This window comes from Bos indicus, chromosome 20, assembly GCF_029378745.1.
Source record: "Bos indicus isolate NIAB-ARS_2022 breed Sahiwal x Tharparkar chromosome 20, NIAB-ARS_B.indTharparkar_mat_pri_1.0, whole genome shotgun sequence".
NCBI classification, from domain to species: domain Eukaryota; kingdom Metazoa; phylum Chordata; class Mammalia; order Artiodactyla; family Bovidae; genus Bos; species Bos indicus.
Window position 1 is genome coordinate 2,205,049 of NC_091779.1, and position 24,492 is coordinate 2,229,540.

The following is a 24,492-nucleotide window of genomic DNA, read 5'->3' on the forward strand; positions in this document are numbered from 1 at the left end:
AGGGGATCTTCCCCGCCCAGGGATCAAACTCACCCCTGCAACGGCAGGCATATTCTTTACCACTGAGCCACCAGGGAAGCCCTAGAGCTGCCATGGACACTTTCAGTTAATCATGCCTGACTTGGGCACTCAGTGGGGTCATTTCCTGTCATAATGAACCTTTCTAAACATGGGAAATAGATGAGGAAACAGTGGAAACAGCATCAGACTCTATTTTTTTGGGCTCCAAAATCACTGCAGTTGGTGATTGCAGCCATGAAATTAAAAGACACTTACTCCTTGGAAGGAAAGTTATGACCAACCTAGATAGCATATTAAAAAGCAGAGACATTACTTTGCCAACAAAGGTCCGTCTAGTCAAGGCTATGATTTTTCCAGTGGTCATGTATGGATGTGAGAGTTGGACTGTGAAGAAAGCTGAGAGCCGAAGAAATGATGCTTTTGAACTGTGGTGTTGGAGAAGACTCTTGAGAGTCCCTTGGACTGCAAGGAGATCCAACCAGTCCATTCTTAAGGAGATCAGCCCTGGAATTTCTTTGGAAGGAATGATGCTAAAGCTGAAACTTTAGTACTTTGGCAACCTCATAAGAAGAGTTGACTCATCGGAAAAGACTGATGCTGGGAGGGATTGGGGGCAGGAGGAGAAGGCGCCGACAGAGGATGAGATGGCTGGATGGCATCACTGACTCGATGGACGTGAGTCTGAGTGAACTTCGGGAGTTGGTGATGGACAGGGAGGCTTGGCGTGCTGGGATTCATGGATCACAAAGAGTCGGACACGACTATGCGACTGAACTGAACTGAACTGGAAACATAGCCACATGTAATTAAGATGTCACAGTGCTTATATTGCAGCTGTGTTGTGTGAGAACAATTGTAGCTCTGCCTCCTGACCCCCAGCCAGTGGGGCCTTGAGGTACCCAGGCCAGCCTCCCCATGCTGTGACCCTGCAGTCCAGCAAGTGGCCAGAACACAGAAGGAGGCTTCCAGACCTTAAGTCAGAAGATATCCCAAATATCTGCCCATGTACCTCTTGGGCAAAGCCCTTCACTTCTCTGAGCCTCAGTCTTCTCATCTGTGAAAGGGGAATAATACTGAGAGGGTAACAGGCAGGAAGCCCAGGGGTCTCCAAACGGAGGAAATAGGCTGCAAGTGTCAGACATTTTTTATCTCTCTCTTAAGCGGCAGGAGGAGACAAACTAGTATTACATTTTTCCCCTTCTCGATACACATTTAAAAGGAGGTTTCTCTTAAAATTCTGTGTTGCCTTAGTGACACCTGGTTCCACTTGAACCTAACTTTTCTCAAACCTTGAGCTAGCCAGTGCATTTTTCTTATGGAAATGTTTGTCTTAAGCTATGTTAATGTGCCATGTATTTACCCTAGTCTGTCTTCAACTCGGTTCCGCCTAAAGGATCAGAACCCACTTGACAAACCAGTATGTTATACTCATATTGTTCTCCTAATCTATGTTAATGAAACAGTATATTTGTATGGAAATCTGTCTTTCTTCAAGATTCCTATCAATCGTTTTATGGTTTTATGACCCCAGGAAGACTCACCTGGTGCCAAGGTTATCTCAAAATGCATCTTGTGGGTGAGGGGCCTGGTGCCATTCTCTGAGTTTTGAGACATTTCCTTTCTTTAATTAGCAGACTGGTAGTAGCTATATAACATACAGCTAAAGACTAGCGGGGGTATTCTTTCTGCCCCCTTCTGATGTCTATGTCAGAAGCTTTCTCTATAATAAAACTTTTATTAATAAAACTCTATAATAAAGCTTTCTCTTTAATAAAACTTATTACACAAAAGTTCTGAGCTATCAAGCCTCGTCTCTGGCCCCAGATTGAATTCTTCTCCTCTGGAGGCCAAGAATCCTGGCGTCTTTGGTGGTTCAGCAACAACCTTTCAATACTAGGAGTTGTGTTGCAGGGTGCTATGAAGATCAAGGAATAAACGGAAATGAGATAGATTTGAGAATGTCACACAAATATAACCAAACAGTATGTGATTATTATATGAAAGAGGCCAGGTTGTACCATAATTAGTTTATGAGTGAGGGCGTGTCTGATACCAGTGAGGATGAGGGGAGAGTGGTATGTGGAACAGACAGAGGGGACGCTTCCTGGGCTTAAACTTTGAATCTCAGTCCACAGTGACCAATGCGAGTGGTCTTTCTGTAACTATTTTCTTCCTCTTCAGGTTCTGACTGCAAACGCTGATCACAACTGTTTCAGAATTTCCTGGTGGACTAAAACTTTCTCAATGTTTTGTTTTCACTTATTTTGTTTTGTGCTTATATTTGGGAAACCCTGAGAAAGAGAAGGAAGGAGATGGGCCCAGGTGTTACCCACCAGAGTTCTTGATCTCCTTAAAGTCAACAGAAATTGACTAGAGGCTAGACAAGAAATTCAACAGGTTTCTTTGCTTACTCACTCCCTGAGGCAGGGTGAGCTTGTTTTTTATATGGTGTGAGGGTAGGGGGCTGTCCAGAGGTCTGGCAAGAGAGGTGGCTTAGGTGCTTTGCCCACCCCTTAGGTGGTATTGAGTACACTGCTTTTTCTCCAGCCTCTTTGGAAGTGGCAGTTGGGCTTTTTTGGTCTCTTTGTGTCTTTTGTCCAGAATTTGCCTTAACTGTGCATGCATGCAGTTATTTTTGGTCCCATATAGTTCTTTGTATTTTGTTGCTCAAGGAGAGGGATGTCCAGATGCAAGCACTGTGGCAAAGGGTCCCAGGCCTGTCTCACAGGGACTGAGCCCCTTCGAAGAAAGTGGCTTATTTAAAGCACAAAGACGGTGACAGTCTGAGGTGGGCAAAGGATGGGGAAGGGGCAGGGCAGTGGTCAGCAGAAGGGAGTGTCCAGCCCTCCTTTGCCGCCTTTGGGCCATGAGAACCACACTGTGCAGGAGCCTGGAACTGGTCCTGAAAAGGGTGGGGAGACTGGGCGTGGGGAGGCTCCACGCTCTTCAGTGTCTAATGTTGCATGCTCAGTTGTCTGACTCGACAGCCCCTTGGACTGCTGCCTGCCAGGCTCCTCTGTCCATGGAATCCTCCAGGCAATTATACGAGAGAGGGTTGCCATTTCCCACTCCAGGGCATCTCCCTGACCCAGGGACTGAACCTGAGTCTCTTGCAACTCCTGCCTTGGCAGGCAGATTCTTTACCATTAGTGCCATCTGAGAAGCACTCAGTGTTACTCCTAGAGCCCAACTCACTCCTCATGTCTGATCTGCCTTCAGCTCCAGGGCTCCTTGTCCTGCCCAGTTTTACCTTGCCCAGCCCTTTGAATGTGACTTGTAAATAAAAATATGTAAAAACGGTCTGGCTGTGCCCCAGGGACCTGTCCTCACCCAAAGGAGTCAAAAGCAACCAACTGACTCAGAGCCAATTGCCTCTCTCTCCTGTGGGAAAATCAATAGACCGTAGCCATTTATGCGTCCAGAATGTACTCCTAATCTTATCTAACATATCCTCAACTATTCCTGAACTGAGGTTTTATAAAAACAGTTGTACAAGTTGAAAATGGGGAATAAATGGTCTAATGCAAAAGAGAGCCAGAAAACAAAAAAGTTTCATCCTCATGGTAACTAAGATCTGCTGACTCCAAGTGCTTAGAGCTCTGCATCGGGAAGAACTGTGAGGCTGGGTCCAGAATTCTGTACATCCAATCAAGATTTCTGGTATCGATTAGCAATGCCTGCCCCAGGCATTGAGGTATATATGTCACATATAACAGATGCTTCTTATATCTCCCAATCTATTGTGAGACGGGCAGTCAACCTAACGACAGTTTTTCCTCCATAACCCCATATTAAATATTAAACATAAATGTTGATTATTGGATAGATCCAGGTTTAAACTTACAAATATAAAATGCGGGACTTCCCATGATCGTGGTCCCATGGGGTCCCGTGGTTAAGAATCCGCCTGCTCATGCAGGGGACACAGGTTTGATCTCTGGTCTGGGAAGAGTCCACATGCCTTGGAGCAGCTAAGCCGGTGTGCCGCCAGCAGCTACTGAACCCGCATACCCTAGAACCTGTGCTCGGCACAAGAGCAACCACCGCGATGAGCAGCGTGTGCACCACAGCAGAGACCCCGCCCAGCAATAGACAAAAGGCAAACTTAAAATAAAAGCAATAAAATGTAAATAAAACGTGTGTGTGTGTTTGAAAGAAAAAATACTATTATTCACTATTCTTTCTGTACTAAAATTGGCTCAAGCATTTCAACCAGAAATTCGATGAATATTCTTTGGAATATATTCTTTTGAATATTTTGAATCCACCCAGGCTTTCTCACTCTGGCTGCTTCTTGCTTCTGTGCACAGCAAAAAAAGAGAAGCGATGGAAGTGGGGAGGAGTTCTCCCATGTGTAACGCCTGACACGTAGTAGGTGCTCAACAAATACTTGTAAAATCGATTTTGAATGACGAATTCAGTCTCGGTGTGTTTTTCCATGATTCCTAAGAGTTGTCACTTTAGCACAATTTTGGTGTAATGTGTTATCTACTGTCATAATTTTTTTTTCTCTGTAAGTAGACATGTTAGCTGTTAATTGGTTTTCTGAGTGAGGGGATGGGCTGGATGGAGGGAATTATTCCACCTCTGCATTTGCTTGGTCATTCATTATCTGTGTCTCCCTCATATTTCCCCTCAGATGCTCCTCATCCTTGGATCCCTAATCTTATAGCCCAGGATTCTCGACCTCAGCTCTGTGATATTTGGGCTGAGATCATTCTTTCTCGTGGGGGCCTGACCTGTGCCTTGTGTGACCCTCAGCTCTGTGATATTTGGGTTGAGATCATTCTTTCTCGTGGGGCCTATCCTATGCCTTGTGCATACCTACTAGGTAGCCTCTCATGCATACCTACTAGGTAGCTACCCGCAGTAACAATACCAAATCGTGACAACCAAAAATATTCCCAGACATTGCCAAGTGATCCCGTTTTTGTTCAGTCACTAAGTCGTGTCTGACTCTTTGCAACCTTATGGACTACAGCACGCCAGGCTTTCCTGTCCTTCACTATCTCCTGGGTTTGTTCAAATGCATGTTCATTGAGTCTGTGATGCCATCCAACCATCTCATCCTCTGTGGCCCCCTTCTCCTCCTGCCCTAAATCTTTCCCAGCATCTGGGGGACAAAATTTCCCAGATCAGAGACTACTGCTTTTGTCTCCTCAGGAACATGACTGGTTTCTTTTGAGCAATCTCAGCGTTAATGTCACCTTCTCGGGGGCCTCTGACCACATGGTCCAACCCCAGCATCAGGGCTCACTTCTCACCACCAGGCCCCATCTCTCTGCAGAACCCTTGTCTCTCTGTAATTTCCTGGCACAGATGTCTGTTTGCTGTCTGCCTGTCCCCACTGGAATGTGAGCTCCATCAGGGGCCTGTTCTATTGCCTTGCTCTCCATCCCAGGGCCCAGGAGTGCCTGACACTTAGTGAGCTCTTAATAAATTGTAGTGAATGGATGAAGGCAAGGAGGAAGTGATCAGGGAAGACTGTCTTTGGAGGTGATCTCTCTATGACATGAGGTTGCCAGGCATGGGAAGATAGAGGAGGAGAATTCCAGGCAGAGGGAATAGACATTACCAAGCTGGTAGGCAGGAATGGGTTTGGCATGGGGAAGGTTGATAGAAAGGAAAGGAAGAAGCGGGTAAGAGGAGAGGGGCCAAGAGCCAAACTATCCTGATTAAGAGGCCCTGGAGACCAGGATGAGAAGTGAAGACTTCATTTTTAAAGGGACAGCAAACCCTCGGAGACCCCCTGAGTGCCCCCAAAGTCTGTCCCTGGCCTTGTAGCAACTTCTCCCCTCTCCTTGTCCTCCAGCCTCACCATGAGCAGGTTGGGGAGGATTCTTAAATCTACTCTGAACTCTTGAGGCTGAAGCAAAAGCCGACGTGGTTCCTGAGTCACCTCTCACAGCGGGAGAGTCCTTCTGTCTGGGTGGCAAAGATGCTTGGGTCACTCTGCTCTCAGTCAAAGCTGGCCTTGAACTTGCTTGGACCTGCCCTTCCTTAGTCATCTACGTGTGTGTGTGTGTGTGTGTGTGAGAGAGAGAGAGAGATGTGTGTGTGTGCATGCTCTGTCAGTTGGGCCCGCCCATTTGCAGTCCCACGCCCCATGGACTGTAGCCCGCCAGGTTCCTCTGTCCACAGGATTTCCCAGGCAAGAATACTGAAGCAGAGTTTCCTCCTCCAGGGAACCTTCCCCACCCAGGGATTCGAATCCACATCTCCTGCATCTCCTACATTGCAGGCCAACTTTTTTTTTTTTTTTTTTTTTATCCCTAAGCTACCTGGGAAGCCCCTAGAGCTCTTGGGTTATGTCAGTTCTATCTTGTCAGAGCTGCCTGCCTGACTTTGTACCACAACACTATGGCTGGTCTAGTATTGAAAGTCTTTAAGGAAAAAGAACTGCATTTAGAACTTCCTTGGTGGTCCAAAGGCTGAGACTCCGTGCTTGCAATGCAGGGGGCCTGGTGTTCAATTCTTGGTCAAGGAACTAGATCCCAGATGCTGCAACTAAGAGTTCTCAAGCCACAGACAAGATCAATTGCAGCCACATAAATAAATTAATAGAAATAAATATTAAAAAATAAAACAGCTACATTTATGCATTTAATGAACCACTTAATAGCTCCTAAAAATAATAACAATTAACTTTGTTTGGAATACTTACCAGGCCCTAGGCTCTGTTCTAAACACATCACTCTGAATAACTCACTGAATCCTCACAGCAAACACAAAAGGATCACACTAATATCATCATCCCCACTTTACAGATGAGGAAACTGAGGCCCAAAGAGGTTAAGTCATTTGCCTAGATTCATTAAGGATGCTAAGCCAGGTTTGGCCAAAAACATCCACATTCTAACCCTTACATTGTATTCTCTTTTTTAAATTTAATGCCAAAATATGTCACAACATCTTTTCAAATGAATATACTTTTTGCCTCAGCAGTTCTGCTTCTAGGAACTGAGCTTAAAGAGGTATAAATATTTAGCTACAGAAATGCAGTATTATTTAGAATGTAGAACACAACCCATATCTCCACTAAGAGGGATTATTTAAGTAAATTGTGGTGTCTCCATGTAAAAGAAACTGCTCAAAATGACACCTATTCATATGCACCAACCTAGAAAGACCTCTACACTCTATATTTTAACAGAAAAATCCAGAAAAAAGTGCACTTTTGTTAGCAGCTTTTGTCTGTGCAGCAGACTCCTAATGATTTTTAATTTCTTCTTTTTGCTGGTCTATAGTTTCTAATTTTCCAACAGTGAACATGTGCTACATTTGTAATAAGAAAGAAACCCAATAAAAGTTATTGAATAAAAGAATAAACAGACAGAAGTCATGCTCTCCTGTGGAATTAGTGAACCTCATCCCCAACAAGAAGGGCTGTAGTTGCTTTGCTAGAACCTCCGTTTGTCTCCCAGGGTCCACTCTCAGCCAATGGGAAGACGACTCAGGTGGTCAGAGTGGGGGAGAGCATGAGGTCACCCAGACAGGAGGTCACTTTCAGGGTGTCTGGCTCCACACAGCCTCTGTGTTCTGGGTTCTGGTGACCTCCCTGTCGCAGTGCAGGCAGCAAAGTCCTGAAGCCTCCCTTGTGTTAAAACACACCCCACTGATGCCTTTGTTGTTAGTCCTTTCGTGAATAAACCCTCCTCAAATTACTCAAATTTAGTGAAGCATCTGTTTCCTGTTGAGAATCTGGCTGACATTCTTACCTTATTTCACTCTTTATCCCTGTCATCCATCCTGTGCTTTGAGTGCTTGCTAAGTCGCTTCAGTTGCGACCAACTCTTTGGGACCCTATGGACCATAGCCCACCATGGGACTCTCCCGGCAAGAATACTAGAGTGGGTTGCTGTGCCTTCCTCCAGGGGGTCTTCCTGGCCCAGGGATCAAGCCCGAGTGTCTTGCGTCTCCTGCACTGGCAGGGAGATTCTTTACCACCAGTGCCGCCCTTCCTTCATCCCGATTCCCCGCAATAAATGGCTCCCGATATCTGTCCAGCATGACCTTGCCTCCTGAGATCTGGTCTTGCCCATCAGACATCTTCATCTGGACAACCAGGGAACTCAGAAAATTCATCCTGCCACCCAACTTCTTAATCTATTCTTAAACTAAGTTCTCTCTCCCTTTCCATGGGCAGCATCCCTTTACTATTGACTCACTGCAAACCTCAAAAGTATCTCTGTTTGCCTTTCTAACTTTTCTGTTTGACATCCTGAAGTCCAAAGCTTAGGAAATCAACTTCAGCCACTGTCTTTCCCAAACAACCCCCTCACACCAGTCCCCCAGCCCCCTCGCCCCTCCAGGCCTCCCTCTGGGCCGCCTCGCCTGCTGCCTCTCTCGCCTCCCATCTGTCTTTGACCTGTGTTACGTGTGACTTCTGGCAAAGGGTACTTGAAATACAGCTCAGATCCCATATACTCCCCTACTCAGCCCAGTGAGACCAAAACCAAACACCTCAGCCTTCCACCCAGAGCTGGATTTCTCTCACACACATGCACACACCCTCATTAACAGTCTTCCCTCCCATCAAACTGAACCACTGAGTCTTTTTTTTTTTAATTTTATGCAATATTTATTTTATATTCTACAGTAAAATTTACTTTTTGGCATTCAGTTCTATGAATTCTAGCACACGTATTAATTTGTGTAACTATGCCCTGTCAGGATTCAAAAGGATTCCATAACCCTAGTAAAGTTCCTCATGTAATTGCTTCACAGACACACCCTCTCCTCATACCAAACCTCTAGCAACTACTGAACTGTTCTCCATTACTATAGTTTCATCTGTTCAATAATGTCATATAAAGGAAATGATATAGAATGTTTTGAAACTGGCTCTTTCACTCAGCATAAAGCCTTTGAGATTTACCCAAGTTGTTGCATGTATAAACTGCATTCCTTTTTTTATTTTGGACTGATATTCCATTGTATGGATGGACTACTCTTTGCTGAATCACTGAGTCTACATAAGAAGGCAAGGCTTTGCTCACACTGGATGCTCCGCTGGATCACTGCCCTCCACCTTCCCAGGTGTCCCTCAAACACAGTCCCCAGCCCTGGTGTTCTTTCCTACAAAGAACCAGTTCCTCCTTCCTCATCCCATAGTCCCGTGTATGTGTGTCTCTCTTGGAAGAGATCATCTTTCAGCAGTCATTAGGATGAATGTCTTGATTGAGACTGCTCTCCTTGAGACCGGTGGCCATTTTCACTTGTCTTTGTATCCCATGAGCTCAGCCAAAGGTCTTGGTCAGAGCCCGTTCAAAATCTGTGTGGTTGCCGAATAAATGGACCTTCCCATTCTACAGTGTAAAAGGAAGGAAGGGAGATGTCATCAGGACAGGACAGCAGAGGCAGCCCCCAGCGCCAACGTCTGCAAAGGTAAATCACGGCCAGTCCTCAGGAGAGTGGACACAGAGGTCTTGGAGAGATGTGGAGGTTCCACATCAGATGAGGAGCTACGGACCGAGGCAGGGCCATGATACTGCCGGCTATTTAAGCAGTGACCAGACAGGTAAAGGAACAAAGTTGGCTGGAGAAAGCAATTAAATGACCAGCACCCCACTCTCCCCCACCAGCCCATTGCCGTCATCTGCATGACCTCCCCAACTTACATGTTACCCTTGGGACAAGGAAGTAGATGGATTTGAACATAATTCTGAAATGACTGAATTTACCTGAAAGTTATTAACCTGAATTTTTTTTCTTCAAGCAAAAGTTTGGCTCAGAGTCAGAAATTGCATGAAATTATGGTGGCTTAGCTGGCAAAGAATCTGCCTGCCATGTGGGAGACCTGGGCTCGATCCCTGGGTTGGGAAGATGCCCTGGAGAAGGGAACCCCAATAAAGTCCCTCATGTAATTGCTTCACAGACAAACACTCTACTCTAGCAACTACTCGCTCTAGCAACTACTGATCTGGTCTCCATCACTATAATTTGCTCCAGTTTTCTGGCCTGGAGAATTCCACGGACTATGGTCCATGGGGTCGCAAAGAGCCAGACACGTCTGAGCAACTTTCACATCATGTCACTTAGAAAAGAAAGCAGTCATCTTGCATATGTGAGTTACTTGATTCTTTTATATATAAAATTATGCACTTATACCATGTGAGGGAGCAATTACACATGACCTCTTTTAATTAGAGAGACCATATAATTTACTGCTGTAATTGGGACAATTCTGAAATGGAAGGGATGCTATTAATAACTGCATTGGGATGCAGGCCCGAGCAAACCATGACTTCCGATTATACTTCAGCAAACCCTGTCAGCATCCACATGAGTAGGTAACATTCTTATGTCCATCTGCAAAGCTTAAATGCACCCAAATTTACTAAGGGAGCACCAGTTCAAGCCAAGTGGTCGTTTTCCAGAGTCCTTAGTTTGCCGAGGACCTTGTGCTGGTTCTACCCAATTAGCCCATTGCCACCCTCCCCTCTACTTTTTTCTCTCTTCTCTGGCAACAGAAATTTAATGAGACTATATATATCATCTTAAAGTTTCTAGTAGCCACATTAGAAAGTAAACAGCAAGAAGTGAAATGGTTTAACAGTATATTTATTTAACCAAATATATCCCTAATTGTCTCATTCAACTGCAGTCAATAGAAAACAGTTACTCATAAGATATATTACTTTCTGCCATTAGGACCTTGAAATCAAAGGCATTAGCCTTTCAGCATGTCTCAACCGCAAGTGTCTGGTAGCTGCCACTTGGACGGAGCAGCTGGGTCTGAGGGATAGGGCAGGTGAGAGCAGGGCGCAGACACACTGCCATCTAGTGGACACGCGGGTCTCTCCCGGAAACCGCCCAGAACAAAACAGGGCATCCAGTGGAGCCGCACGATTTGCCTTGGGGTTCAGTTCAGTTCAGTCGCTCAGTCGTGTCCGACTCTTTGCGATCCCCTGAATCGCAGCACGCCAGGCCTCCCTGTCCATGCCAGAGTTCACTCCCCAGAAAGGAAAACTTCCTGAGGTGGAGACTGTCGCCATGTTGGTCCCAGGAAGATGCACAGCCACAGAGGAAACTCAAGTCTCCATGCTATCAGTGATCTTGGCCATGGTTTGTTCTTGTTTTCTAGTCACATAGGATTTAATAGAAAATGGTAGTTTTTCAGAATGACTGTTTAAAATAACCCTTCACAAAGTCAGATTTCCTTCTTTCACATCCAGTTTCACTGTATGGTAATTATGTGCCAGGCTTCCCCCTAGTTTCTCTTTTAATCTTTGGTGAAAACTTGGTTTCTTCCGAATGTTACCTTTCTCACTCAAATTGGGTGTGGTTATTTGAGGATTCCAGTTAACCAAGATTTTTTTATCCAATGTGAATAATTGATCAAGAATCTGTGATGTGGGTTGACATGATTCTAGACTCCCGCCTTACCCCACAATTGAAGGGGAATTTTAAACACGGCTTTATGTGAACAGAATGATGTGACTGTATCACGCAGGAGAGGAGTGTCTGGAGATGGGGCTACTTGGCAAGGAGAGTAAGAAGCCGGTGGCGCTTTCTCTGACTCGGCAGTGACAGAGTTTTCAGCATCCTCAGGATACCGCTGGATTTTGTGCAGAGATGTTGCTTCCACCTTTAAGAAGATACAATCTTCACAGGAGAGATGCGCAAACCATTCTAGATAAACAATAGCAAGAAAAAGAAACAGCATCTTGATAATATACAAGAACATATGTGCTTAAATTGCAGCATGGGACAGAACGTATTAATAAATTGGATATAAAGCAAAGAAGAGTAAGAACAATGAGGAGAGAAGTCGATTCGAATCTCATCCTTCACCAGCTCTGTGGTTGTGTGACCTATCTCAGTCACACAACCTCTCTGATCCTCAGGTTTATTATCTCACACTAACCAACGAACAGTTTGGATAATTTAAACTTCTGGGGTGGGGAGTCAAAGAGAAAAGAAAGACAGACATCTAAGAATTACAATGATTGACTCAGGAAGAGTTTCCCAAAAATGGGAGGGTATGAGCCCAGGACTTCCCTGGTGGCTCAGACCGTAAAGCGTCTGCCTACAATGCGGGAGACCTGGGTTCAATCCCTGGGTCGGGAAGATCTTCTGGAGAAGGAAATGGCAACCCACTCCAGTATTCTTGCCTGGAAAATCCCATGGATGGAAGAGCCTGGTAGGCCACAGTCCACGGGGTCGCAAAGAGTCGGACACGACTGAGCGACTTCACTCACTCATGAGCCCGGGTACAGAAAAGGGGAACTTGGAGCAGGAAGGAAGGATGCTACCTGGAAAACCTAGAGGAAAACGGTGGGCTGGGATGTCTTGTTTGTCTCAGGGATGGCTAGAGATTGTCCTGTTCAGAGACAAAAAATTGGCCTAAATTTTTTACTTAAAGAATCTAGAATTAAAAGGAGTCTTTGAGATAATTCAGAGTAACCAGCCCCAAAGATTTTTTTACAGAATGCTAGTACCTTGTGATATTAATAGATATTTAACAAAGCAGATTTCCTTGCCATAGGACTTTTCAGAACCTTTAACGTTCTATGATTTTCCCAGAGGACAGAGAGCATTTCCCAGACTTATTTAACTATGGAACCCTTTATTTTGAAGAGACATTATTGGGAAGTTTTCCAGGGAAAATGATTTCAGAAACACGACTCTAGTCCAATTTTACTTTTATATAGATAGGGAAAATTGGGGCCCAGAAAAAGCGGGAGGCAAGTTTAAGATTCACGAAGGTAACGGCAGAGCCAGCATGGGGATTCTGGTCTTTTGACTCTAACATCCAGTGACTTTCTTTTCCTTTTTCCATTTGTGTTATGCACTATTTAAGACATACAAAAAGATCTACAGACTTTTATAAAATATTCATGATATTCACCACCCTAAGAAATAAAATATTGTCAATGCAGTGAAAAACAACAACAACAACAAAAAACCCTTTTATACCATTCCCTAAGCTCTCCCCTGGAGGAGGCAATGGCACCCCACTCCAGTGCTTTTGCCTGGAAAATCCCATGGATGGAGGAGCCTGGTAGGCTCCAGGCCATGGGGTTGCCAAGAGTCGGGCATGACTGAGCGACTTCACTTTCACTTTTCACTTTCATGCATTGGAGAAGGAAATGGCAACCCACTCCAGTGTTCTTGCCTGGAGAATCCCAGGGACAGAGGAGCCTAGTGGGATGCCAGCTATGGGGTCACACAGAGTCGGACACGACTGAAGCAACTTAGCAGCAGCAGCAGCAGCAAGCTCTCCCCAGGAGAACCCCTATCTTAAATTTGGTTACATCATTCAAAAAATTGTGGTAGAATTTCAAGTAAATCACATCGTATTCACAGGGTCCTCTTACATCTTTCATGGTTTGTGAGTTGTGATGATCTTAGAATTAAAAGCAAAAATAAAACATTCCCCTCACCCTGGAATAGCAGAAATTAAAAATCCACCTTGAGAATCCTCAGATCACTTGCCTACAGCTCCCAGCACTTCAGACAAATGTTAGGAATCGGAGCACATTTTTATTCTCCAAAGGGCTCTTCAAACGGTTTATTAATTCTGTTAGATGTGGGGATGCTCCTTGCTTCACTCTGTGTGAGACTTCCGTGGCGTGAATTCACTGCACCTCCCCTCCTGTCTGCGGGCCAGATGGGGAGCCGGGTGCTGAATAAATGTTTGATCATGGCACAGGAAAAATATTTGCCTTCAATAGCTGGAAGCTACCGCATGGAGGTAGGGCTGTCTACTAGAGTTGCCAGCCTTCATTCTAATGAGAACAGAAATAAAAGCTGATTAAATCAAATTCCCCATAGTGTAGAACCACTTAAATAAATGTTTCATATTGTTTGCATGATGCTTTTAAAATGTAACAGCTGCCTATGTAACCATCACGCTGGACATAAATCATTCATCGCCGTCACCACCATCAGAGCGGCACCGGCTCCTTTTCTTCTGTGGTTGACATTTTTATTACAGCGGTACTTTTCAGAAAGGCTCTTTGGGTTCCCTCCTTCCTACTCATGTACGGGGGTAGCAGGAACATGAATGGGAGAATAGGGAATGAGAGGCAGGCATTAACAGAGGGCTTGCGTTGCAAGTGTAGTGTTGGGCTGGCATTTTCACGAGATGGCATTACTATTCCCATTTTACAGATGTGAATACTGAGGCCAATGGAAATAACCTCCAAGCTTCCATAGTCAGTAACAGAGCCTGTCTTTGAGCCCAGATCTATCAGAACCTTGGCTCATCACACCAGGCTGTCTGAAAACACAGGACACATCACTTCCCCTCCTCGTCTCCACACAACTCATGGTTTTTGGCAATGATGAGACCCACAAAGGCCAGAACAGGACTCAGAGAAGTGGGGAATTCTTTGGGCTGAGGCTGGGGGATGGGAGAAGAAAGAGCCTGATCTGAGCTCCACATCCTGGGCCAGTACCCTACACCACATCTCCATCCCCTTCCCCCTGTTCACTCTTCCAGCCTCCTCCGGGCCTCCCTGCCTTCATTCTTGCCCACCTCAATCCATCATTCACCCAGTAGCCAGAGGCATCTTTTAAAAGTGTAAATCAGGGACTTTCCCAGTGATCCAGTGGCTAAGACTCCACGCTGCCAATGCAGGGCACCTGGGTTTGGTCCCCCAGCAGGGAACTAGACCCCACACGGTGCAACTAGAGATCCGTCATGCCACAACGAAGACCGGAGACCCTGCTTGCTGCACTAAGGGCCGCACAGCCAAGTAAGTGAGTAGCTTAAAAAGAAAAATAAAATTGCAAGTCAAGTCCTGCTACTCTCCCATTTAAAAGCCTCCCTGGTGGTTCAGGCAGTAAAGAATCTGCCTGCTATGAGGGAGACCCAGGTTTGATCCCTGGGTTGGGAAGATCCCCTGGAGAAGAAAATGGCAACCCACTCCAGTAGTCTTGCCCGGAGCATCCCATGGACAGAGGAGCCTGGTTGGCTATACAGTCCATGGGGTTGCAAAGAGTCAGACACGACTGAAGCAACTGAGCACACACACACGTGCATTCTGAGGGAGGAGAGAAAACCAGTGTCCCCTAAATCCATGCCTCTCCAGTCTGTTCAGTTCAGTTCAGTTTAGTCGCTCAGTCGTGTCCGACTCTTTGCGACCTCATGGACTGCAGCACGCCAGGCCTCCCTGTCCATCACCAACTCCTGGACTTCATCCAAACTCATGTCCATTGAGTCAGTGATGCCATCCAGCCATCTCATCCTCTGTCGGCGCCTTCTCCTCCTGCCCCCAATCCCTCCCAGCATCAGAGTCTTTTCCAATGAGTCAACTCTTCATGTGAGATGGCCAAAGTATTGGAGTTTCAGCTTTAGCATCATTCCTTCCAATGAACACCCAGGGCTGATCTCCTTCAGAATGGACTGGTTGGATCTCCTTGCAGTCCAAGGGACTCTCAAGAGTCTTCTCCAGCACCACAGTTCAAAAGCATCAGTTCTTTGGTGCTCAGCCTTCTTTATGGTCCAACTCTCACATATGTACATGCCTACTGGAAAAATCACAGCTTTCACTAGATGGACCTTTGTCAGCAAAGTAATGTCTCAGCTTTTTAACATGCTGTTTAGGTTCATCACAGCTTTTCTTCCAAGGAGCAAGTGTCTTTTAATTTCATGGCTGTAGTCACCATCTGCAGTGATTTTGGAGCCCAAAAAGATAAAGTCTGACACTGTTTCTACTGTTTCCCCATCTATTTGCCATGGAGTGATGGGACCAGATGCCATGATCTTAGTTTTTTGAATGTTGAATTTTAAGCCAGCTTTTTCACTCTCCTCTTTCAGTTTCATCAAGAGGCTCATCAGTTCCTCTTTGCTTCCTGCCATAAGGGTGGTATCATCTACATGTCTGAGGTTATTGATGTTTCTTCTGGCAATCTTGATTACAGCTTGTGGTTCATTCAGTCCGGCATTTCTCATGATGTATTCTGCATATAAGCTAAACAAGCAGGCTGACAATATACAGCCTTGATGTACTCCTTTCCCTATTTGGAACCAGTCTGTTGTTCCATGTCCAGTTCTAATTGTTGCTTCTTGACCTGCATACAGATTTCTCAAGAGGCAGATCAGGTGGTCTGGAATGCCCATCTCTTTCAGAATTTTCCACGGTTTGTTGTGATCCACACAGTCAAAGGCTTTGGCATAGTCAATAAAGCTGATGTTTTTCTGAAACTCTCTTGCTTTTTGATGATCCAATAGATGTTGGCAATTTGATCTCTGGTTGTCTGCCTTTTCTAAATTCAGCTTGAACATCTGGAAGTTCACGGTTCATGTACTGTTGAAGCCTGGCTTGGAGAATTTTGAGCATTACTTTACTAGCGTGTGAGATGAGTGCAATTGTGCGGTAGTTTGAACATTCTTTGGCATTGCCTTTCTTAGGGATTGGAATGAAAACTGACCTTTTCCAGTCCTGTGACCACTGCTGAGTTTTCCAACTTTGCTGGCATATTGAGCGCAGCACTTTCACAGCATCATCTTCTAGGATTTGAAATAGCTCAACTGGAATTCCATCACCTCCACTAGCTTTGTTCCTAGTGATGCTTCCTAAGGCCCACTTGACTTCACATTCCAGGATGTCTGGCTCTAGGTGAATGATCACACGATCGTGATTATCTGGGTCATGAATATCTTTTTTGTACAGTTCTTCTGTGTATTCTTGCCACCTCTTCTTAATATCTTCTGCTTCTGTTAGGTCTATACCATTTCTGTCCTTTATTGAGCCCATCTTTGCATGAAATATTCCCTTTGTATCTCTAATTTTCTTTAAGACATCTCTAGTCTTTCCCATTCTATTGTTTTCCTCTATTTTTCTGAGGAAGGCTTTCTTATCTCTCCTTGCTATTGTTTGGAACTCTGCATTCAAATGGGTATATCTTTCCTTTTCTCCTTTGCTTTTCACTTCTCTTCTTTTCTCAGCTATTTGTAAGGCCTCCTCAGACAACCATTTTGCCTTTTTGCCTTTTTTTTTTTTTTCTTGTCTGTAGGCTGAGTCTGAAGAGAAAATAGAACAGGAGGCCTTGCTGGTGCTGGTAAGGCTTCCGACACCCCATTCTGGCTGGAGAAAAACTCGGCCATGGCCCCCAAGTTGGTTTAAACTCTGTCCTTCCTCCTGCACGTGTCCTGTCCTCTACAGGGGAGGCTGCTGCTGGCAGTGGCCGTCCCAGCATGGCCCCTGGCTGCTCAGTTGTGCAGTGTTCTGGAGGTCAACCCCGGAGGTCACTTCTCCAGCCCCTCTAGTAATTTCAAGTGTGTGTTAGTCGCTCAGTTGTGTCTGACTCTGCGACCCCTTGGACTGTGTAGCTCGCCAGGCTCCTCCATCCATGCAATTCACCAGGCAAGAATACTGGAGTGGGTAGCCAGTCCCTTCTCCAGGGGATTTCCCAACCCAGGGATCGAATTCAGGTAACTTCACAGCACCTTGTTTCCTTTCAGTAAGTCCTTTCCTCCACGAAACATCCAGGGGGCTGCTCTTTCTTGCACTGACTGACGCAGAACTCTCCCAGGGTCAGGACTGTTCCGTTCGTTTCCGGTCTCCTCATCCTCAGGGCCTAGCATGCTTGACAAGGGGTTTGTTAACACCTTGTGAATGAAAAGCTACTGTCACCACCACCCACCCCAACACACACACCAGCCAGTGAGGCGGCTGTGCAGCCCCTGAAAAACTCTGTTAATAACACGTGTCCTATTTGTTTGATTTTCCAGATCAATTAGAGAGTCTCATCTTCTTTTGTTTTGCCTACTGCAGGGAGTTGATGCAGGAACACAGTGAAGTCAATTACCCCACTGAGGCTCAGTTTACTAATCTGTAAAACGGAGCTATGAATTGCATCTAGCCCTGGAGGCGCCCTGTGCACGGAGGAAAACGTACACATACGGTTTTTGACACACCATCTGCACACACATACCCTCAGTAAATGGCAGTTCAGATTAGCACCGCCTGACTTACCCAAACAAACACTTCACACACGGTCTGGATTTCTGCTGCAGGAGCCAAGAGAGAACTTGTGGGAGGCATCTTCTCTCGGGCTTCCAGGAAGGTGGGAAGAGGATTGAGCTGAGAGCTGGTCTCTCTAGCAGCCAGCCTTGTATAAAAGAAAGCAATGATTTGACCCTGGGAGGAGGACCTGGAAAGAAGCCATCCCGTCTGCAGCCTTGTAGGGATGGTGAGGCCACCTCCACAGGGAGGGGAGGAAGGTGACAGCTGACTGCGGTCAGCGGTCCTGAGCCTCCTGCTGCAGAGGTGGGTGGGGGCAGGCAGTGGCTCCCCACAGTTTCCCTGGGTTTACCTGCAAAGAAGAAGCAAAACGCCTTTCTCCCCAAGGCTATGTACTTACTGAGGGGCTGAGAGTCACTCTAGGACACATACTTCTGGGCCATTAGGACTGTAAGCCAGGACTCCTGCACTCTGAACCCCTTCTGCAGCCTCCCAAGGCTGGGAGAGCCCCCAGGCCGGGTGCTAGGGGCTCACAGCCACCCTCTTCCTGAGCCTGGACCTGAGGACCATTAGCAGCAACCTCCTCAGTGAATCCTCTCCACTGCCTCACGAGGTTGGTGGGCGTTATTTCCCCAGTTTCGAGAAAGGCGCCGAGGGGCAGGGACTTCTCAGGCTCACACAGCCTGTACCTGGTGAGGCCTGGCCCCAAACCAGCACGGCCTACCCCGTGGCATCTGGAAGGGAAGGCCTGCCCGGTTCGGGACCGTGGACCCAAGCCCCCTGAGTTCCCGGCCAGGGCAGACAGGGATGCAAGAGACTCCCTCTGTGCCAGCCCCCCAGGTCTCCTCCTCGCCACCCTCAACTTCGCCCCCTAAATATGGGGAGGAAAAGATCGGGTTGGCCAAAAAGTTCATTTGGGTTTTTTCATACTATCTTATGGACAAACTCGAACCAACTTTTTGGCCAACCCAATATTTCCTCTTCTTAGTTTCCCCTTCATCAGACTTTGGTCCTGTGCCCCTGCTAAGGGTGTGGGAAAGTGATTTGGGGGAAGGGGTTTGCTGGCACTACCGTTGGAGCTAGACTGTGCCAGCAAGGGGGCAGGGACTGGCCCGAGGGGCTCAGGCGACAAGGCAGGAGCAGTGGGGAAGGATGCGTGAGGGATCCTCTCTGCTGTATCTGAGCCACAGAGGTCCTTACATCACCCGCTTGGTTATGGCATCTCAGGATGAGAAGGCAATGAAAGAGGACTGCCCTCTGCCTGGGGCCTCCGCTGAGGAGGAGCTTGGTGTTCTGGACGCCACCCTTTCCTGTCCTGTGCAGCTTGCAGCGTTAGGAAGGGCCTTCCGTTGATCCCAAGGTGGTTTCCTGCCAACTTCCCTCCTTGTTCGGGTCCTGCCTCATGCATCTTTCTTCAGCAGCCCATACTCCACACCAGCCACCAGAAGGAACATTTTAAAACACAGAGCTGGACTACATATGTCACTCTCCTGGCTAAAACCTGGCTCACCCTTCAGTGAGCCCCTAGGGTCTCTAGGATAAAATCCAACTTCAGGGCATAGCATCAGAGGTTGGTCACAGTCCAACTCCAGACTAATCTCTCTTCCTTATTCTTCTCCCTCCAATACATATGTTCTTATAGCATAGGTAAGAGCACATGGAAGTGATTATTATTCCCCCAATGCTTCTATGATTTTTGTTCAAGTTGTTCTATTTGCCCAACATCCCTTTCCCTCTCCTTCCAGTTGGCAAACTCTTACACATCCCTGGAAGCCCAGTTCATTTGACCTCTCTTTGGCTGTATTCCTCCTGAAGATTATTACATTGTTGCATTCTTGGCATCTATTGTATCCCTTGCAGCTCACACAAGGCAGCATTATTAGGTGCTTCAGGGCTTTCCAAACACTTTCCTCCGAGGACTATAAAGTCCTGTGAGGGATGCCCCTTTGTAGTCCTGTGCCTGAGTCAAGCGCTCAGCCAAGAGCAAGGGCTCACCTGGGCAGCACCACCCTCCTGTCGGGAACCAGTGCATGATGGAGCTTGCAAAGAGTTGTTGTGGGGAATTTGTGACATGAAGTGCACTTTCCTGGTTAATGAAAAGTGACCCAGGAATAGGAGCTGTAGCTGTTAATGGTGCAGTTGCTGCTGTTGTGTTATTACTGGATCACAGCCCTTCCTTTAACTGACCCCTTCACTAGTCCCCACGGGAAGGGGGCCAGCTGCCTCCTGGTTCCCAGGATTGCTCACTGACCATCTTCCTCCTGCAGCTGAGAACATCCAGACAGGATCCTGACGCCCTGGTGGAGGGGAGGAAAAGGAGCCCGCAACCCCGCTCCTACAGCACAGCTTCCCTGTCGTCTGCTCCCTCAGCAGATGCTGACCAAGCGCATTCAGCCTCGGCCTCTGAGTCAGAGAAACTGATTCCAATTAAGGGAGCCGCTGGAAGCGACCTCGTTTCACAGACCATTGGGTTGTGTATCGAAGCGAGCATTAAAGTTTACAAGCTCGACAGAGACCAGCCGGCCTTGCTGCTCGCTGCTGCCTCTCCATTTACTCCTTGACTGTTTGCTGAGCGAGTGAGGAGCGTACGCGAATCGAGTCTGGTCCTCACAATCCACAGTGGGAGAAAGGACAGCCCGTCTGCTTGTCATCCATTCCTGCATTTGTTTGTTGTTTGTTCTTGAAAGTCTCAGCTTCTGGGCAGGTGCGGAACCTCCTCTCTCATTATTTGCACTCCCCTTTCTCTGGCAAGAATCTGGGAGAGTTTAGATGGGGCTGGAAAAGCAAAAAAAAAGGGCTCCACTCCAAATCCCCATGGGCCCTGAAAGTCTGAGTATTTGGGGTCCATGAGACTCCAAGTCTCTGTTGAAACTGGGCTCCGTGAACCTGGTCCGTAGGGAGCCAGGCCCTCCCACTATGTTGGTCAGGATTCTCCAGAGATAAAGAACCAATAGGATATATAGAGAGAGACACAAGAGGAAATTTATCCTAGAGATTGGCTCACATGATTATGGAGGCCAAGAAGGCCCATGATCTGCCATCCTTGAGCTGGAGAACCAGGGAAGCTGGTGGTGTGATTTAACCCGAGTCCTAAGGTCCTAGAATCAAGGGGTCAGTGGGGTTAGTTTCAGTCTGACTCTGAAAGCCCAAGAACCAAGAGTACTAATGTCCAAAGGCAGGAAAAGATAGATACTCCAGCTTAAGCAGAGCGAGCAAGGGATTTCCCTGGTGGTCCAGGGATTAGGACACCGTGATTCCACGGCAGTGAAGCACAGGTTCGATCCCTGGTTGGGGAACTAAGACACACATGCACGGAGGTGTGGCTGGGGGGAAGGGAAAGCAGAGAGAGCAAGCTCACCTGCTTCCACCTTTTTGTTCTATTCAGGTGCTTAAGGGATGGGATAATACGCAGGCACACTGGTGAAATACCCTGTCCAACCTCCTCTGGGGACACCCTCACGGACATACCCAAAGATGATGCTTTCCCTGGTTTCTGGGCATCACTCATCTCAGTCAAGTCCACACTTGCAAGTAACCATCACATCCACCAAGGCCCGGCAGGACACACAGACTCCATACCTTTCTGGACGTGAGGACGGAGTCTCATGTTTTCTCTCCCCTTCCCCAAAGCTTCCTCCCGCTCCGGCACCTGGCTGCAGTCCAGAACATCCCACACTCCCCTGAGGGCTCCAGGCTGCTCCAGGCCAGATCACATCTCATAGCTGAGTTTTGTTTCATCTCAAGTGTTTTGTTTTATTTTTTTCAAATTGAGCCATTTTCTAAACGCTGAGATCTTCATAGAAAAAATGCAGTCTGCTATCAATACTTTCTTTTTAAAAGTAGGACAATCTGGCAGTTCTGGACTTGTGTAGAAACGATTAGGTGGAACTGAAGAGCAGGGCCTTCAATAAGGCCTGAGCTTCCAGCAGCCAAAGGACCATCTCCCCTACCCCTTTCCCTCTAATCCCCCCCAAAAATCCCTCCCTGTATTCATTTATATCAACACCTGCCCCCACAGACATTTATTTTAGGTTTTAACCAGCAACAGGAGGACTGGCTTTATTTAACTAGCAAAACTGCTTATATGAGATATGTGTAAAGCGTTTGGAATGGTGCCTGCCACCTAACTGGGCCTTATTTAAATATTTGTTGAGCAAATCATCTGATAATTAAAAAGACACACCAACTGGGAACATAAAATAAGAACACTGGCTCAGAACTGGAGGGCTCAGTCCGTTGTGGAATTTCACAGCGTAGCAGCTCTGATTATGAGGATGTATCACCAGGGAAGTTCAGACGACATGAGGCCCACTGTGGGGCCAAATCCAGAGAGACTGTGCCAGGCCCGTGCTTTGAAGCTGGCAAGTGTTCATTTTAAGACATTTGAAGATGACAATGTGTTGCCCCCAAGGGACTCCTGGGATTCACAGGGACTACCTGAAAGACACCAAGCTCTTTACCTGCTTCTTTGCAAGAATCCTGTGAGGCAGACATTAATCTCTCCATTTTACATTGGGAAATCTACCTAGGAAAGGAGATAGATGTTGAAATGGCCACATTAATAAGTACAAATGAGGTAAATTCTCTCTGAAGGAAAGGAATAGGGATTTACAATGGTATAGAACCAAAAAAAAAAAAAAAAAAAAATGGCCCTGGTGTTGGTGGTCAGGGGATAGTTCTTTAAAGAGGTGATATCCAAGCTGTGAAATGCCAGGTTGGATGAAGCACAAGCTGGAGTCAAGATTGCCAGGAGAAATATGCAGAAACCTCAGATATGCAGATGACACTGCCCTTATGGCAGAAAGCAAAGAGGTACTGAAGAGCCTCTTGATGAAAGTGAAAGAGGAGAGTGAAAAAGCTTGCTTAAAACTCAACATTCAAAAAACTAAGATCATGGCATCTGGTCCCATCACTTCATGGCAAATAGAAGGGGAAACAGTGGAAACAGTGACAGACGTTTCTGTTTGGGGCTCCAAAATCACTGCAGATGGTGACTACAGCCATGAAATTAAAAGACACTTGCTCCTTGGAAGGAAAGCTGCGACGAACCTAAACAGCATGTTAAAAAGCTGAGATATTACTTTGCTGACAAAGGTCCATCTAGTGAAAGCTGTGTTTTTTCCAGTAGGCATGTACATACGTGAGAGTTGGACCATAAAGAAGGCTGAGCACCAAAGAACTGGTGTTTTTGAACTGTGGTGCTGGAGAAGACGCTTGAGAGTCCCTTGGACAGTAAGGAGATCAAAACAGTCAATCATAAAGAAAATCAACCCTGAATATTCCCTGGAAGGACTGATGCCGAAGCTGAAACTCAAATACTTTGGCCACCTAATGCGAAGAGCCAACTGACTGGAAAAGACCCTGAAGCTGACAAAGATTGAGGGCAGGAAGAGAAGGGGGCAGCAGAGGATGAGATGGTTGAATGACATCATTGACCCAATGGAGATGAATTTGAGCAAACTCCAGGAGATAGGGAAGCCTGGCATGGTGCAGTCCATGGGGTCGCAAAGAATCAAACACTACTGAACAATGACAACAACAATCCTATCTGAGATCTGAACGCTGTTAAATGGGAGAGCAGGCAGGAGGGAAGTATTCTCCAGCTCTTAAAACCGGATGCACAATTTGAACCCCTTGAGATACACACTTGATCCTGCGCCAGTCCAATTACATCAGTAGGACCTGGGTACCAGTGTCTTTAGAAGCTTCACGTGGGTACTATTGAAATGCAGCCAAAAGTTTACACTCACTGACCGTAGCCATTCATAGCTATTGGGTAAGCATGGTAGATACTCAGCAATTGTGAGCAGATGTGACCTACAGAAGCCCCATCATAACTATCACCTCTGCCTCCTCCAGAGATCTGGGTAGCCTAACTCCAATTTCAAAGGCTGGAGAGAAACCTGCCTCTGCTGAAGGCTTACTGTGCATCATGTACTAAACGCTTCCCATTATTCCATTTAGCATTTTCCAAAATCCTCTGAGAAAGAAATGCTATTATTATCTTACAGATAAGGAACTTGAGGCCCAAAGCAGGGTGCCAGTTTGACCAGGGACTCAGTTCGTCAAGGGCAGTGCTGAGACTGTGGACTTCTGGCTGTAGAGACTACACTCCTGCCTGTGGTCTCTGTATCTCCAGTCATCCAGAGGTGTGTCCTGCTTGTCTCGACAATCATTGCCCAGCCTCTCTCAATAGATGATAGACAGATATAGAAAGATATAGGGAAATACATAGATATTGTTATATTTAGAAAAGTGTCTAGAATACAGCCAGTGCTCAGTTAATGTCAGGTGCTTTTAATATCATCCAAGGGCTGGAACGAGAGGGCTCCTGGGGTTTTTGCTCCCTACCCCATCGCCAAATCAGAGGGCATCCTGGGTAGGGTGCTATCAAGCCCCTGCCCAGGAAACCAGGATGGATAAATTTAGGAGGGCATAGGAAGTCTGGCTCAGGAAGGCTGTGCACCATAGAGGCTCCTTTGCCAGATGCTGCGGAGAGGAGCTGCAGCAGCCAGGGACCTAGGATTCAGGACTTTGAACACCGCTGCTGGGG

At 46.6% G+C, this 24,492-nt stretch overlaps 1 protein-coding gene and 1 long non-coding RNA gene across 3 annotated transcripts in view; one reads left to right on the forward strand and one right to left on the reverse strand.

The window, feature by feature from the left end:
- The window catches only part of KCNIP1 (potassium voltage-gated channel interacting protein 1), a 405,417-nt gene that overhangs the window by 55,564 nt on the left and 325,361 nt on the right, over nucleotides 1-24,492 (forward strand). The window lies entirely within an intron of this gene.
- Nucleotides 10,564-24,492, reverse strand: part of LOC139177973 (uncharacterized) — a 30,831-nt gene continuing 16,902 nt past the window's right edge. Inside the window, exon 2 of the long non-coding RNA XR_011562381.1 lies at nucleotides 10,564-11,655. This is a non-coding gene — a long non-coding RNA (uncharacterized lncRNA). The remainder of the gene's footprint in view (nucleotides 11,656-24,492) is intronic.